Below are 17,870 nucleotides of genomic sequence, written 5' to 3'. Positions count from 1 at the left end.
TTAATATCTTTATAAAGATGAGCCTTCTTAATAAAAAAATATAATATTCATTTCCATTTATCACATTCTTGCATTTTTCTGATGCTTAGAAATATTTTTAAATGTTCCTGTTGTAGGTCACATATATCCTAAGTTTGTTCTTAAGTGGTTTGTTTTGTTGTTTTTGTTCATGCGCTTTATTTCTTCCACTGTGTGTGTGTGTGTGTGTGTGTGTAAATATACATACGTATACATGTAAATAGATATATTCACAAGTGGAAGCCATACTAAATCCCCCTTTCATTATATATTGCATATACTCCCTACATTAACTAAATTTTCTTACTGTTGCTACTATTTTTCATACAGAAATATAATCACATCATCCACAAATAGTCACTTGCATTGCTGGTTTTCAAAGTGTTATGTCATTGGTTTCTTTCTCTTACTTAGATGGACTGGCCAGTTTCAGGAAGTGAGATGTAGGGGACAGGAGAAAAATAAAAATAAACCAGTTCTAGGTCCCTGTCCTCACAGGGTTGAATGCAGGATTGGAACGTAAAGAGTCTGGATAAATGTTAAGACTGTCACTTACCCCGCTTTGCTTTTCTGTATAGCCCGCCTCACAACCCGCCGTTTATTGCATAATTATTTAGGAGTTTTGGTTTCTTCCCCCCATAAATATGTACACGACTGGGGCAATGATTCCGTGTTTGAGGTCATTGCTGTCTCTGCAGGGCCTAGAAAATGTAGGCATTGACTCAATATCTGGTGATGAATTAAAGCAAAAGTGGACAAATTAGAGTCACAAGCCAAATCCAGCGGGGAGACCTCATCTTGTAAATAAAGTCTTAGGGGAGCCCTGCTTCTCCCCCTGCCTTGCACATTTTCTGTGGTTGCCTTTCACTGCTGGGCCTAGTCGATGATGACAGCTTCAGAAATCCTGTGGCTCCGAAACCTAAAACAGGGACTCTCTCTCCAGGGACAGAGAAAGCCCACTGACCACCACACTGAAGGACAGACGTCTGCAAACGAGATCTTTCTGCCTAACAGGCCACTGGCATCAAATTTAGTCGCAATCTGGGAAAATTATGTGTTTAGCTTCTGGGGTAATCAGAGGTGGCAGGACCTGCTTTCTTTCCCCCAAGGATGCGCAGCTTCCCTGCTCAGGTCAAGGGCCCCGACACTTTTCTCCATGTTGCCTCGCACACAGCACCGCGCGCGTCTCCCTGGGCCGCTGCCTGGTGACCAGGGACCGAGGGAGGACAGGGGCAGGGGGGGAAATCCCAGACACCCCGAGATGGAGAAGCTTCCAGGGCCAGGCAGGGCTCCTGCTCCCCCAAGGAACGGGCCCCTTTTGCTCCCCCTTCCCTTCCCCAGGCCCCCTCCCCGGATCCCCAGCTCCCTCCCTGGGTCCCCAGGCCCCGTCCCCGGGTCCGCAGCCCCCTCCCCGGGTCCCCAGGCTCCCTCCCCGGGTCCCCAGCTCCTTCCCCGGGTCCCCAGCCCCTTCCCGGGGTCCGCAGCCCCCTCCCCGGGTCCGCAGCCCCCTCCCCGGGTCCCCAGGCCCCCTCCCCGGGTCCGCAGCCCCCTCCCCGGGTCCGCAGGCTGCGCTGGGTCAGCTCCGGCGCGATCCGGTGAATGTCCCCCCGCGGGGCCCCAGGACCGAGTTAGCCTCGGGGTCGCGGCTGTGCGGGGCGGTCCCTCGCCCTCGGGGCCGCGGAGCCGGGACGGGGAAGCAGCGCGGCGGGGGCTTCTGAGGACGCGGACCCGGGATTCGCCCCGCCAAGCCGCGCTCGCCACCAAATAAGGCCGCGGGCGACCGGCCTCGGGCCCGCTGTGTGCGGGGGCGCCTCGGCCGTGGGCGCCGGGGTGCGGGGGGGGGGCGCAGGGGGGTGCGGGGGGTTGCAGGGGGCTGCGGGCGGGGGGTCGGCGCAGGGGGGTGCGGGGGCTTGCAGGGGGCTGCGGGCGGGGGGTGGGCGCAGGGAGGTGCGGGGGCTTGCAGGGGGCTGCGGGCGGGGGGTGGGTGCAGGGGTGCGGTGCGGGGGGGTGCAGGGGGTGCAGGGGGTGGGCGCAGGGGGGTGCGGGGGGGTGCAGGGGGGGTGCAGGGGGTGGGCGCAGGGGGGTGCGGGGGCTTGCAGGGGGCTGCGGGTGGGGGGTGGGCGCAGGGGTGCATGCAGCCAGTCCCACCTGGGCCTCGGGCCCCCAGCGCAGGACTCACGGGGCAGTCCCCGGGCTCTCCACCTGCCGCCCTCACCCCCACCTGGTGGCAGCTCCCCGGGGCCCCGGGGTTCACCACTTATCCTCTCGGATCCGCAGTCGGGGAGCTCTCTCTGCTTGGGGTGTACGGCCGTCGTCCACGGTAACCAAACCGAGAACATGAGCTCCCCTCCTCCGCACACCTCACATGCACACCACGTGTATACACCTGCAGGCCGCACACATATACACGCCACACACATGCCACACACACCACATGCATACACACACGCACCACACACCACAGGCATACACACACGTGCTGCACGCACACCGCATGCATACACACAGTGCCACACACACTACATAAACATACATACACCACACACATGGCACACACATATATATACCACACACACCACATACATGCATACACAGCTCATGTGTCCATGGGCACATACATACACACACAGATACATGTAACACATGCCCCACGTTCATGCCATATATGGGCACACCGCAGTCACAGTACGGATGCAGAGACTACACACACATACATACCACACGCACACCACACACACATCACAGACACATACTCACACATACCCCCATATGCCCACCATACCACACATGCACTCCACACCCATGCTCATGCCATACACGGACCATACACACACTCCTGCTACACACACGCACAGAAGCATGCGTGGCTGCATCTTCATCTGTCACTCACCCCGCCTGGGCCTGCCAAGGGCTGAGAACTGGTCAATGACAAGTGCCGAGTCCAAAGCCGGAGGAAGGAGTGCACCTCACCTATATTATCCCTCGGTCAAGGGGAGCCCAAGCACCAATGGGGTGTAGGGCAGCCAAAGTGCTTCGTTAATTCTGACACACACATAACTTTGCACATAGCCCCGCTGCGACCTTCCCTGCTAACTCTGCACCCCATGCACTGCTCCGCACTGCGCCTTGCATATATGGCCGTCACTTGGGGTTATTAACTGGAAGGATCAACCGATACCCAGATGAGCAAATGACTGAATTCCTACTTCACAGGGCAGAGAGCTAAGGGGAATAGGGAGCTTCGATCGGCCTGTGTGTCACTGTTTTTATTTGGTCCAAGCAGAGAGCTGCATAACCTGCAAACTATCCTATGCAGGAAACATCGAGACCTCGAATTAATTCCCCAAAAAGCACATCACCTGTGATGTGTCAATGTTCAAGGCCAAAGCTAAGACACTTGGGCAGAAACTGATGAAAAGGGAACTTGGCTGTGACTCAGTGAGGTGGAGCCTCACATCTGCCAACTGTTCTGTTTGCTCAAAGATGGAGAAATAGAAGACCCATTGTAAAGTTGCGAAAAAAAATTCACGAGATGACAAAGAGTTAAAACCTCAGGTGAGGTCGTCCTTTCCCTTCACTAGCCGCAGCTCTGCAGTTGCCAGTGAGGGGGACTGCATTTAAACATTTTGCACCTAGGCGTTGCTTGAACTTGGCTGGCGAGGGAACATTAAATTATGTCAGCAACACATTTTAAACGCAAAAATAAGAGCTATGGCAAAGGCTGCAAGAAGCACTGACAACTCCCCTAAGGACTCGTGCTTTTTCTCCCAAATGCTGAAAATAATGGAAAGAGCAGACACCTCAACATGCCAAGGAAAACCCGTACTCTGTGTGGGAATCACATGGCAGGGCGCTCGCGGTGACCTGTTCATTGTCACCCAGGAAGGGGGCGAATGAGCACTCGCGAGGGGCCAGCCTTCCTCAGAGACGGCTTCCCCAGTGTCAGGAGAGCTGGTGGAGGCCCCATAGGTGACAAGTACGGGACCAGGACTCCAGCCACCTCTCCCCAGCCCAGGCCCAGTGCTCTCCCCAGGCCCCAAAACCTCCCCTGGGGAGGGGAGGGACCGGCCCAGCTGGTCCCCACTACAGGCACATAAAGACCTGTCCCTGGTATCCCACCACGGCACAGCCTCCTCACTATGAAGCACCTTATGAGTTCCTCTTCCACATTCGATTTCATCTTTTAATTTATACTGATATTTAAGCAAAGCAAAAACTTATAGAGAGCAGATAATAACATTGTCAACTCTGGTGCCAAGCATTGCACTAGAAACTACGAATTGGTACCTTCAGCTTCACATGGCTTCTGCAGCCTGGCTCTCACTTGTCTCCATTTCACTGATGGTGAGGGTGAGGTGCAGGGAACCGGTGAAGTCATGCCTAAAGGTCCGAAGCCCAGGCGTTCTCTATCTACCACGTGGCTGCCTTTTGACATGTCCTTTTGAAATATGTTTGTCAGATACGATTTGCCATACCCGAATTTTCCTTTGTTCTCTCAAGTATTTGTGGTTTTTCAACTCCCCGTTTGTATAAACATTCTGGAAACTGGCAAGAGGAGTTGCAGTTGGCATAGAGGGAGGACAAAATTGCCGGGTGCCGGTCTCTCAAGGCAAGGGCTTATGAAGATGGCATGGCTAGAGAACCAATAGGCTGCAGGTGAAGATCCGTGCACCAGTGAACAGAAGAACAAACAGTAAGAACAGGACAGCTGACCGCATCACCGTTTGGGCTCAGTCAGGACCCTGCAGAATGTCACTGTTGATTGCAATGGATTCGGAGCAATGAGGTGCTTCAGGCTCTGCATTTTACAGACAGGATACCTGAGTCTCAGAAAGGGAGAGGGACTCACTTGAGTTTGTATTCAGTTAATAAAAGAGATGGGGCAAGAGTGTCTTGGTACTTCTCACGACTGTTTTCTCTGCTCCTGATTTCATGGAACACCATGAAGACATGGTAACAGGCTGCCAGGTGGATGAGGTAGGGGGGCAGTGGCAGCCTGGCTAACTTGCTGTCATCTGCCTTTGTAGCCCATGCACTCCCAAGTTCTGTCGGAGTGTGTTGCTGTGTCATGTACCCCCTGCTGCACGCACCCACAATCACGGACCTCCACCTTTGAGGAAGGGCCTACTCAGTGTTTCAACTTTTATGAGGTGCTTTGGATAAGTCGTGGACATTTATTCATAGAAGAAGAGACTGGAATTCAGAGAGGTTGATGGTCTTGCCCAAGGTCATCGATGAGAACTGACACATCCAGGATTTGGACCTAAATCTGTTGTATTCTGAGGCCCAGGCTTTCTCCACTTCCAGAATGCCTTTTTCTAAGGGCATCTCACTTACCCACCAGAGTCAGAAAATAAGGAGCTTCTCCACCATAGAAACTCTATCTGTGACCAAACTTTATGATTACAAGCATAACATGTCTAAAATCCCATTTTCATTTAATAAACAATACCAAGTACTTCATGAACTACTAGATTACTTATGTCATAAGCAATGTATTCTGCTATGGATTATTCCAAGCACATTATATACATTGAATTTTAATAACCACATCATATAGTTACTATCATTATTCTCATTCTACTGATGAGGACACTGAAGCCCAGAGACATCCAGTAAATTATCTAAGATTGCACCACTTGTAAGTGGAGGATTCAGTATTCAAATTCAGCCCAAAGTCTGGACTTTTGAACACTGCTCCATGGCCCCTCTATCATTCTGTGGAAATCTTAATAACATACGGTATACACATCTTAGCCTTCCTAAATTGAGAACATTGAACCTGGCTGAGCCTTCATATAGTTCTCGGCCATCTAGGTGAGCTTAGAATGTTACATCCACTAGGTCGTGCCCTCTAGTGTCCTCAGAGATAGTAAACTGCAAGGAATAAATTTCACCTCATCTAGCCCCGGACTGTTGTTCTCATGGAGTTCTTTCAGATTTGTACAGTTCTTCTATGTACTCCTTCTGCTACCTTTGGTCACTAACGATGGGTGTGAATATATTAATAGACACTATTCATGACTTTATTTTATAATAATTATCTGGCTATGTATCCCCCTGCAAGATTCTCTTACACTGGGGATCCCTGGGTGGCTCAGCAGTTTAGTGCCTGCCTTTGGCTCAGGGTATGATCCTGGAGTCCCGGGATCGAGTCGCACATCAGGCTCCCTGCATGGAGCCTGCTTCTCCCTCTGCCTGTATTTCTGCCTCTCTCTCATGAATAAATACATAAAATATTAAAAAAAAGATTCTCTTACACTAATACAGTAAAATGCATGAGCTTTGTGACAGTAATATGTTTCCCATAAGACTTTCTTTTGATGGATTCAGTGGCATATCTTGGCTAGATGTGGCCGTATGAGGGCATGACATCATTTAAGATGCTTCTATAAGGGGCTTCCTGACTCAGAACCTCGGAAGGGAGGCATGTCAGTCTCGGGGAGGGAGACTCCATGGAGCTTGGCTGATGGAAGGAATCACCACATACACAGATTCAGCATTGTCAAGCCCTCTAGGACACAGTCATCTCATTATTGTGGAATGTCCCTCCCTGCCAAGCCCCATGTACTATAGCAGCTGAAACTTTCACATACAGAATGGCAGAGACTCCTCCAGAAGAAAAGAAGCAGAGCCAGTGCTTGATGTAGGCTTTTGACACTTAAAATTGGGCAGTTTTGGGTTTCAGCGATGCTGCTAAAAACCACATTTCCCACGGCTGTCCTGAACTTTGACTCAGAGCCTAAATAGTTGGCAGAGGTGTGGCTGGCTCTGAAGTTTCACTTGGCAGTAGCTTCCTCTAACCATTGGGTCTGCAGCCTGCCATCCTATCAAGGTGTGGATGTTTCAGGTCCAAAGTCAGTAATCACCCAGAAGCCCCTCTCCTTCCCTCTGGGTCACAGTATAGCAGTGGTTCTCAAAGAGGTCCCCCCGACCAGCTGCAGGAGCATCACTCAGGAATCTATCAGACATGCAAGTTCCCAGCTCCCATCTAGACCTGCTGAACCAGAAACTCTGGGGTTGGGATCCCAGAAAAATCCAGGAGTTGTCCTTTAACAAGTGCTATAGGGGAATCTGAAGCTCGTTGGGCTTGAAAACCACTGCAATAGGAAAGGAAATTGGACAAAACAGCCAAACAAAATGAACTAGCATGACTCGTGAGACATCACTGGGCAGGTTCATGTGGAGGAAAAGAGATTGATGTTCCTGTTGTCTGGTTCTGTCCCAGTCTTGTCTCAACTATGCATAAAAGTGGCACCTGACAGGTATAGTATACATATAGGATATTGGTCCATCAATAATATGTGGACCCACTGGATCCAGAGCTCATCCTGTATATTCTGTGGTGAGAAAAGCAGGGAGGACTTTGCAGAAGACTTTACCTTCCCCAGCTAATTCCAAGGGAACTTCCCCAACTTCTGTACTCATCCTCATGCCGATGATGTGGGGATGTGAGAAGAAACACGTGATAGCTAGAAGTAGAACCTTTGGGTGGACCATGTTGTTAGGCCTCAAGGAAATTCAGAATGGACAACAGACATCATCCCTCAATCCTCTCTGCCCCCTCTTCTTTTGCCCTTGAATCAGTGCATGAGCAATGCCTCTCTCTGCTACTCAAGGAAAATAGATAAGCTCAGCCAGACCAAGAGGTGAGCAGCTGAAGGGCGCTGGAGGATGCACTTTAGTCCTGGGCTGCAGGGAAGAGATTAGGCATCCATCTGGCCCAAGCTAAACAAAGGTATATTGATCTAGAGCCTTGTTATATAAAATACCAGACTGTGTGGTGTAATAAATGTAATTTATCACTCACAGGACATGCTTGGAGGCTGGACATCCAAGATCAAGGTACCAGCAGTGCCGCCTTCTCCCTGTGTTCTGACATGGCCTTTACTCTGCGTACGTACCTAACAGGTGTCTCTTCCTCTTCTTAGAGGGACATTGGCTATCTTGGATTAAGATCTGGTTCTCAATTTTTTTTTTAATTAATCGGAGTTAAAATAAGAAATCTGTTGTATACAGAACCAGATCCATTCTACCCTCGGGACCTCATTTAACCTTAATTACCTCCTTAAAGACCCTATCTCCAAATATTGTCACCTAAGGGGTTAGGGCTTCATGACCTTTGCAGTCGGTGGGGGGCGGGGGGAGACATAATTCTTTCCAAACCAGAAGGCAATGTCAGTGAGTAAATGGCAGACGCCCTGAAAAGGCACTAGCTAGCAAAGCACCACATGAGGCGAGATGGGATAGGAGGGGAGTCCTAGTCTACTCAGGCACTGTACCCTAAATCCCTCCTCTCAGGGCTAGCCTGTGTGCTGGCAGAGGCATCCCAAGTCCCCGTGGTCAGCAGGAGGCGTTCGCACATCCTCATTGGGCAACTGTGCCACACTGTCCTGGGGAGAGAGCAAGAAGATAACAAAAACATATATATATGGAACAACCAAAAATAAGTATGAAAAATCTGAGTGAAGGGCAGCCCGGGTGGCTCAGCAGTTTAGCGCCGCCTTCAGCCCAGGGCGTGATCCTGGAGACCCGGGATTGATCTCCCTGCATGGAGCCTTCTTCTCCCTCTACCTCTGCCTGTGTCTCTGCCTCTCTCTCTCTCTCTCTCTCATGAATAAATAAATAAAATATTTTTAAAAATCTGAGTGAAGTGAAAAGAAAGGAAAATAGTAAAATAAGACTGTGAAATGAATGACTGTAGTACAGAAAAAGTAACGCTGAGGGATTTTACATAATTACGGATAGTAGCCTCCATCATTCTAAGTCCCTCACAACTAAAGCAATGGGAAGATATGCCCCTTACAAGGTCTGGATTACTGACGGGATCAACTACAGACTCTTTGAGGATTTACTCTGCTCACTGCTGTCCCCTCACCTCCCAACACTTTTCACAGTCCTTGACACATAACTCAATAAATACCCAGTGAAGTCTCACCCTGCAGATCTCAGGACTCTCCTTCGTAAACCCTATGAGCAAATTCCTTATAATAAATCTCTTTCTCTATGTGTAGATACATGTGCAGCCTATCGGTTCTGCATCTCTGGGGAACAGCCACTGACACGATGAGTGAATTCGTTCGCTTTTTAGCACTGAGGTTTGAGGGAAATTTCTCCAGCGAGTCTAGAAGAACACACAGTAATTACTGAAATGTATGCTAACGATGCTGTTAGAGTAGATTCGAAAGTATCAGCAGGTAAGTTTCTCAATGTTTCATGTGCATTTAACCCCCCCTCCCCAGCCCAAGGTGATTAAAATGAAGACTCATCTGGTAGGTGCTGGGCAGGGCTGAGGCTCTGCATTTCCAACCAGCGCCTTCCCCCCACCCAACACCCGCCCACCCCTCTGCCCCTGCTGCTCCTCAGCCCACAGCTTGAGTAGTGAGCTCTTAGAGTATCTCTCAAGGCCAATGGAGGGACAAGGATGAATAATCCGTAGTGTTGCTCTTGCTGGGGGGGAGCTGCCTTCCTTGCAGGCCCTCAGCACGTGGGCCACGGTAGCAGGAGCTCGCTGTCCTGTTTCCTTAGCCCAGCTGCGCCGAATGCACCTCTCCATTCTTTTCCACATCAAAGTCAGTCTGTGATCACTCAGCCCTGTGTGGCTATAAATCTGAGACTCTTCTGGGGTGGCCTTGGATGACATCCACACCCTACCTCTACGGTTCCTTTCTTCTTTTCCATCGATCCAATCTAATCTGTGTTTTGTTTCCCAAGATATCTCAAAATATCTGGCCCACTGCTGGCTCCTCCTCTTATTTTTAAGCAAAGCAACATGTTTTCTGATAATTCCATGGGAACCTGGAGAACGAGAAAGCAGTTGCAATCTTCAGTCCACTTTCGTGATCCAGAAACCTAGGCCCTTTTCAAAGGCTCTGCGTGTGGTTCTTAGACATCACGCTGAACCAACAGAGAACCGGTTGCCAAACTGAGAATCTTGTGCACTTGGCTGCTTCTTCACCAGAACTCTGAACTTGGGTGTACAAAAAAAAAAAAAAAAAAAAAAGACAAGATGTATAGAGAGTTTAAAAATCTTTTTTTTTTTTTTTTTTTTTACTGAAATAGAACATGCATGTAGAAAAGCCACGCAAAACTAACAGGGCTCAGCTCCATGAACTTCACAAAGGGAGTGCAACCACGAACCAGCACCCAGATGGAGGAAATGTGCATTACTAGTAGTGGGTCAGAGGCCCACCCTGTCCAGCGCCCTCCCCCATCTGCTCCCTCTTCCCAAAGGCAACCCCTTCTCTCATTCCATTGCACACATTAGTGCTTTTATGGAGATAGAATCAAACAGTGTCTGGCTTCTTTTGCTCAACTATCTTTGTAAGGTACACCTGTGTTTCGTGTATAAATTTGTTCGTCCTCATTTCTGTAATTAACATACAAATCAATCACAATTTATCTGTTTTAGTCCTTTAAAAATGATGTTACTGAGAAATCACATAGCATATGATTCACCCATTTAAAGCGTACAATTCGATGATTTTTAGTGTATTAACAGGCTGTGTGCCACCATCACCATAATCTAATAATCATTTTGGAACTGTTTTTGTTCTCCCTAAAAGAAACCCAGAGACTTGGTGTCCATTTCCCCATGCACTCTTCTCCCCTTTAGCCCTAAGCAACCACTTACCTGCTTTCTATAAGCCATATATACTCACCTATTCTGGATTATGTGTAAATGGGATCATACAACATGTGGTGTTTTGTGAGCAGCTTTTCTCACATAACATGATGATTTCAGTCTACTGTAGCATGGATCAGTGCTTCATTTCTTTTAATCACTGAATATATTCCATTATACAGATGGGCCATTTCTTATTGATTTGTTCATCAGTTGATGAACATTTGGGTTGTTTCCACGTCTTGGCTATTATGAAGGATGCTGTAATAGGCATGTGCAGACATGCATGGATGCGTATTTTCATCTCTCAAGGATACATCTCGAAGTAGAACTTATGAGAAGTGGTGACCCTGTGACAAACTCTGAGGAACTGCTAAACTGTTTTCCAAAGTGGCTGAACAATCTTCCAAACTGCCGGTGATGTATGTGGGTTTTTGATTTGTCCATCTCCCAACCAACACCTGTTTTTCTCTTTCCTTTGAATTACAGCCCTTCTGGTGGGTGTGAAGTGGTCTTTCTTTGTGCTACTGATTCGCCTTTTCCTACAATAACTAATGGTGTGGAATATCTTTAATATATTCATTGGCCATTTGTATACACTCTTTGGAGAGACATCTATTCAAGTCCTTTACTCATTGTAAAAACTGGGTTGTCTTTTAAAAAATTGACTTGTTACTGTGAGTCCTTTATGTATTCTGTTTACAAATACCTTAGCAGTTAAATGATTTTCAAATATTTTCTCCCATTTTATGGGTTGTTTTCTCATCTTCTTGATGGATTATCTCGATCACAAAAACTTTGTTTTTATGTAGCCTAATTCAACTATTTTCACTTTCATCACTCTTGCCTTGGTGTCACACTTAAGACATCATTATGCAATCCAAGGTCACTAGTGTTTAGTTATATTTTTTTGTTTTTTTTTTGTTTTTTTTTGTTTAGTTATATTTTTATAAGAATTTTATAGTTTTAGTTTTTACATTTGTGATCTATTTTAAGTTCATAATTTTTCGGATGATGTGAGGTGAGAGTCCAAAGTCATTCTTTATGTATAGATACCCAGTTTTCCTGATTTTATTTGTTGAAGAGATGATTTTTCCCAAATAAATGGTCTGAGAATCCTTATGCTAAATCACTTGACCATAAAATACAGGTTTATTTCTTGATTCTCAGTTCTGTCTCCTTGATTACGTGTCTGTCCTTATGCCAGTACCACACTATCTTGACTACTCTGTTTTTGTTCTGAGTTTTGAAATCAGTAATTTTGAGTCTTCCAACTTTGTTCTTTTTCAAGATTGTTTTGGCTATTCTGGGTCCTGCACATTTCCATATAAATTTTAGGAAAAGCTTGTCAATTTTTGCAAATATGGCAGCTGGGATTTTGAAAGGTTCCGTTGAATCTGTAGATCTATTTTGGGAGTCTTGCCATATTGACAATATTAAGTTTTCTAATGTGGATGTTTTCCTTTTATTGGATCTTTAATTTAGTCCCTTACTGTTTTATAGTGCTAGTATATAGGACTTACACTCCTTTTGTTAAGTTTTATTTTATTCCTATTGATGCTATAATAAATGGTATCACTATCTTAATTTTATTTTAGGAACATTCATTGCTAGTGTACAGAAGTGAAACTGAGTATTATATATTGATTTTGTATCCTTTAGCATTGCTGAATTTTTATTTGTTTATTAATAGATTTTTAGTGGATTCTTTAGGATTTTCTATTTACAATATCATGTCATCTGAGACGAGAAAGAGTTTGACTTTTTCTTTTCCAATCAGTGTGTCTTTTTTTTTTTTTTTTAAATTGTGTAATTGCCCTGACTAGAACCTCCAGTAAAATGTAAAATAGTAATTGCAAGAGTGGGCAGCCTTGTCTTATTCTTGATCATTAGTGAAATTTTTAATTTATTTCATTATACTTTTCAACTCTTGGTCTTTCTATAATTTCTTTTTATTGATATCCAATATCAGTGTCATCTTACTTTCCTTTAATTTTTAAAGCATAGATTCCTGAAGATATTTATAATAGCTGCTTTGAAGTCTTTTTCTGCCAAGTTCACCTTCAAAGGCAGTTTTGAAATGCCTGCCTTTTCTCCTGTGTGTGGATCTGTGTGTGGATCACACATTCCTATTTATTTGTATGTCTTATAATTTTGGTGGGAACTGATCATTCTACGTAACATACTGCAGTCATTCTCAATACTAATCTTCCCTCTCACGGGTGGATGCTCTTTGCCTGGTCATTTGTTTATTTCTTTATGGACTTGGCTGAAACTAAATCTATTACATCCACTTCCTTTGCAAAGCAGTTTCTCTTGTTCCTGCTCAGATTCCCCCCCCCCCCATTTTTAAAATTCCTTTAGCCTTGCTATCTAGCAACTTCACTTCTGGGTCTGCATAAACTCCTTATTGGTCAAAGGTTGGTTTAAGTCCCGTAGCCAGTTATATTTTCACCTTGGTCATTGGATAAGTGTATGGTTTGAGGTGGCTACGAATTTAGGGAGTTTGGATTTTTTGCCCTATGCTCTTCCGAGGGCTGGTTGCTTGGAGATTCCCTCTATGGTAATCCTTGAGAAAATGCAGCTTTGGACTTATGCACAACCTTGCAGGCTGCCAGGACTGAGATTTTAATTTTAAGCCTGGCTTTCTATCTGTAGTCCCTGGTCAGACTCTAGTTCCATCAGTATTTGGGCAGAGCTTGTGTTTAAGCCACTTTGCCAATGAGGCTTCTCTGCTGTTTGTTGAAGGGTCTCTAATGCCTTGAGGGGGATGCCTGCAAGTCTACACCATGTCCTACTTTGATCACTTCTGACTGGATGTAGTCTAGCACATGCTCCCAAGCTTTCCTGACCTCAGCGTTGCCTCTGATACTGAGAGAGCTCTTCTTAACCATCTCTTTTCCTGGTTCTTCCTACTAAACTGACTGTTCTGGCATTTTCCATGTATCTTGGAACTACTAGCCTACTTTTCATTACTCTCCACCATGATCTCCATTCTTTTCAACAATACCCTTAAGAGTGGATTTCTCAAAAAAAAAAAAAAAAAAGAATGGATTTATCTCATCCTGTTCTAATTAGCTTCCCGAGGCAAAGCTACACAGCTCTTCTTCCTTACAACCTGCCTTTCCCCAAAGGCAGAGCCCCTGCATCACTGAACCAGTATTCTACACAAGAATTCACTTCTCCCAGAGTAAAGCCTCTCTCTACAACGGGCACTTGGGAAGGGCAAGCTCTGGTTTTCTTGGCTTGCCCTTCCAGATGTGAAACCCTTTTCCTATGAGGAGGCTGGGCAAGGGCCAAAGAAGTTCCAGTAGTCTCATCTACCTCAGTGAGTAGGGGAAGACAGATGGGTCATCTTTGCCCCATTTGTCTGGAACAGAGCTTCTGCAACACAGGGGTTGGGGATGATGAGAAACACTGCTGCCTGCCCCTCTTGGAAGGAAACCGTAGCCCAGACTAGGAGCTGGGGGAGAGAGAACCCCCTTCTCACACTGGCTCACAGGAGAGCTTCTGTAGCACAGAGCTGGGGGAAGGAGGTTAGTGAAGTAGGTAGTGGCTTAAATGCCACAGGCTCTCACTGTTTACATAGAGATTTAGTAGATTTTCTTTAATTAATTTTTCCCTATTTGCTGTATGTGTGTGTGCTTAGGACAACTTCCAGAAAGTTCACATGATTATTTTCTGACATGATTTTAGCCAGTTAGTTTTTACGTTGCTGGAGAGATGTCCTGCTGAGCTCCGAGCTCCTTGCCTGGTCATTCTGGAAGTCTCACCTTCTCTCCTCTATTATTGGTGGATATTTGGGTAATTTCAGGTTTGGCACTGTTATGAAATAGGGCTTTTGCAACCAGCCTTGCACATGTCATCTGTAAATGGTTGCATGCCTTCCTGTTGGCTATGCTAGGTGTATACTTGGTGACGGAGCTGCAAGTGTTCAGCTTTAATTGTCAATATCATAAAACACCTAAAAAATTGTACCTGTTATGCTCCCACTGAAGCCTAATGTATCAACCTTTTCACCATAGTATTTTAGTGGCTTAAAAATGTTTGAAAAATATGCATATTCAGTTGCGAACCAAAATTTTGAAAGTGAATAAAAGAAGAGAATCAAAAAATATCTTTCTATTTTTTTAGCATATTCTATTTTCAAAGTGAAAAAATATCATTTATAGTTTCTACGTCCAAATGCCTGTGTGCCCCATCCCCAGCACAGAGCGAGCCTAGCAAAAACACTCCGCTCCCCGTCAAAAATTTAGCCTATGATAAAAACTGGACATTAGTGGCACAGCTCCCTTCCCTCCAGCAGTCTGACCGCATCCCCGCTCTGGGCCCCTCCAGGTCTCTAAGCAAGAGGCTCGGCGGCTCTTCTGTCTGTGCCCTACCAGTCATCCTCAGCTCTTGGGCTTTTCCGTGCTCCTTGCTCTTCCACATTATTTCGTCTTTCCAGATCCTGAAAATTTGGCTTCTTCACTCACATCTGAGCTGTTTTGTTTCCTCCAGCGATGACAAGATCCACCTCGCCAGCTTTGACTCGTGGTGCCCCTCAGACATGTAGCAACATTCTGGTTCTTCCCACTCCTGCTGCCGTCTGTGGGGGCCGGGGGGGTGGATACTGCGGTTGACTCCCCAACATCTATTCTTGTGTTTCCTGGACACAATGCAAGTTGGAGAACTGAGCTCAGATCGAGCTGCGGGAATAATTAGTGTTAAGAGTAGTGCCATCTCTTTTGCCAATTAGCTGATGCATAATGGGCATGTGACAAATTTCAGGCAAATTGCAAGGAAAAAATTGAGAGGGTTCTTAAGAAAGTCTACAGTCTCTCTTTCACACTGTGTGTGCTTGTGTGTGTGTGTGTGTGTGTGTGTGTGTGTGTGTGTGTGTATGTGTATGACTCTCCCTCTTCCACTGGATCTGAACGAGGCAGCAGGGCCCTGGTTTCTGGCAGCTGTGTTTAGAATAAGAAGGGTTGATGAGGGGAAGACAAAAGTCAGTAACATGGACAGGAGAGCAGGGACCTAGAAAGAACTCGAGCCCTATCTGTTAGCTGAAAACACAACAACCAACCCTGAAGTTTCTCCTCTCTCTGAAGTTAGTTATTTGAGATTTTAAAAATTGCCTGTTGTTTAATCCATGATAAGACAGTGTTTTATTGCCCACAGTCAAAAGGATCCTAGCAGAGTAGTTAACTAACTTGAGTCTCAGTTTCTCCATAAGGAGAAACAAAATGATGGCTGCCTCATAGAATTTTTGTAAATTATTTTGTAAAAACCACATTACATTGCACACCAGGAATCCTCCCTTAAAACACCTGATGCACGGTAAAGGCATGTTCATTTCTGATATGTGTGTGAAGGAAAAATGAAAGAAGAAGTGGGGAGGGGAAGGAATATGTGAATAAAAGCTCTTTTGACAGAAAGAGAAGTGGAAGGAGCCTAGTCACAATTCTGCTGGAATGTAAGCTCCAGAGGTTGGGGTGTCTTGCCCTTTTTTTTGCTCCCTCACATACCCCAAGCATTGAGAACAGCACATGGCACATAGTAGGCACTAAACACGCATTGCGGTTATTAAGCTCGTGAGGTCAAGAAGGAAGCCAGGTTTACTGGTTCAACAAGTACCAACAGGCATCTCCTGTGGGTTCCACACTGTGAGGACATGGCGTGCAGCAATGATGAGCCGGTTGCCTCAAGCTTCTTCCCAAGTGAGGAAAGATGTGTCAGATAGTTCAGTAGAAGAGAGGGTACAGTGAGTCATACATGGAGTCAAGAGAGCTTAAAGGAGACCAGATCAAAGGATCCTGAGGGTCTGAGCAGACCGCCCAGAAACGAAACCCCAAGAATGAACAGTTAAGAAGGTGAAGAAACTGTAGGTTTGTGCACTTCAGAGCAACATATACAAAATATCCACCGGGTTACTGTTCAACGTACGATTTGAGCACGTCTGAGCACTGGTGGGAGGTGAGACAGGACAGGAAAGGAACTAGTGATCAGATCGCGAATCCCAAGCCAGTGACTTCTGTTTCCTTCTGTAAAACAAGTAAGAGCTTTTGAACAATTTCATAGATTCTAGAATGGTCAGATCTGTGGGGGAACATCATTCTGGATTTGGCAGGCTCTGCTTGGATATGCAATACGTCAGCTTGGAGGGGTAACTAGGGTACAACCTGATTTAGAGGCAAAATCAAAGTAACATTGAATCCTCCATGTTGGTCTCAAAGAAAGAGGACAAAGTGAATCCTCCTCAGGTGAAGAGAGGGCCAGAGCTGTCCATTGCCTCTGGCTTCTCTCAAAGGAAAATGGCATTAGCAAGGCCACGTCTTCAGTCTCCTCAACAGCCTACTTGTAAGTACATTTCAAGGACCAGTGACCAGGAAGCAGGGAGCTTTTGCTCCCTACGCACCAAATCCCTCAGTGAAGTAACTAACCCGGGTCAGTTCAACTTTTCAAAAATGAAAATGACACTCATGAGTCTCTCCTACAACAGAAACAAGCCAGAGATTTTTTTTTAAGTTATAAAAAGCTACTTTGTATGACAAAGAAGAAAAGATCCTTTAAAATTGTGATAGGAAAAGGGAATTTACGTATTAATGTCTTTAGAAAAAAAAATCACTGAAATTTCTGTTTTTGGTGTCATGTTTAGCACTTCAGATACCGCCGCCCCATGTAACCCTGCAATAGTCCCACAAGACAGTTCCTTTTATCTCATCTTACAGATGAGAGATCCAGATGTCCAGAGGTTATAGCTTGGCCAACGTTGCACTTGGCTACATCTAACTCAAAACAGGTTGGTGATACTCAACCACCTTCCTCATGGTTCAGTGGGTAGAGTTTTTTTATTTGTGGTCCAAAGATACAAACACCATTTGGCAGCTGTCAGACTGTATGGAACTCAAATATCCCCCACATCCATAAAGTCTACACTAGGATGACATCTTCAGCCTATTTCCCAAGTTTTCTTTGAGGACCACATGACAGAGGATGCACATCAGACATTTTGAAAATAACCAAACAGGACCTGCTATCCAGTGCTTTATTCTGGTCCATGAACATTCCCCGATACTTGTGATCTGCCTTGATGCTGACTTTAGTAAACAGAGACCTTCAGGAAATAATTAGCCTTCCTCTGCAACATCCGATTAGGGAAGACTCAGCACGTGCCCAAAGGCAGAACATGAGGCCCGGAAGTTTTTGTCTGCCTGAGAAGGACAAAAGCAGATACTGTTTTATCATA

This window comes from Vulpes lagopus, chromosome 5, assembly GCF_018345385.1.
Source record: "Vulpes lagopus strain Blue_001 chromosome 5, ASM1834538v1, whole genome shotgun sequence".
NCBI lineage: Eukaryota > Metazoa > Chordata > Mammalia > Carnivora > Canidae > Vulpes > Vulpes lagopus.
The sequence above is the reverse complement of the archived record's forward strand: the minus strand, read 5'-3'. Positions refer to the sequence as shown.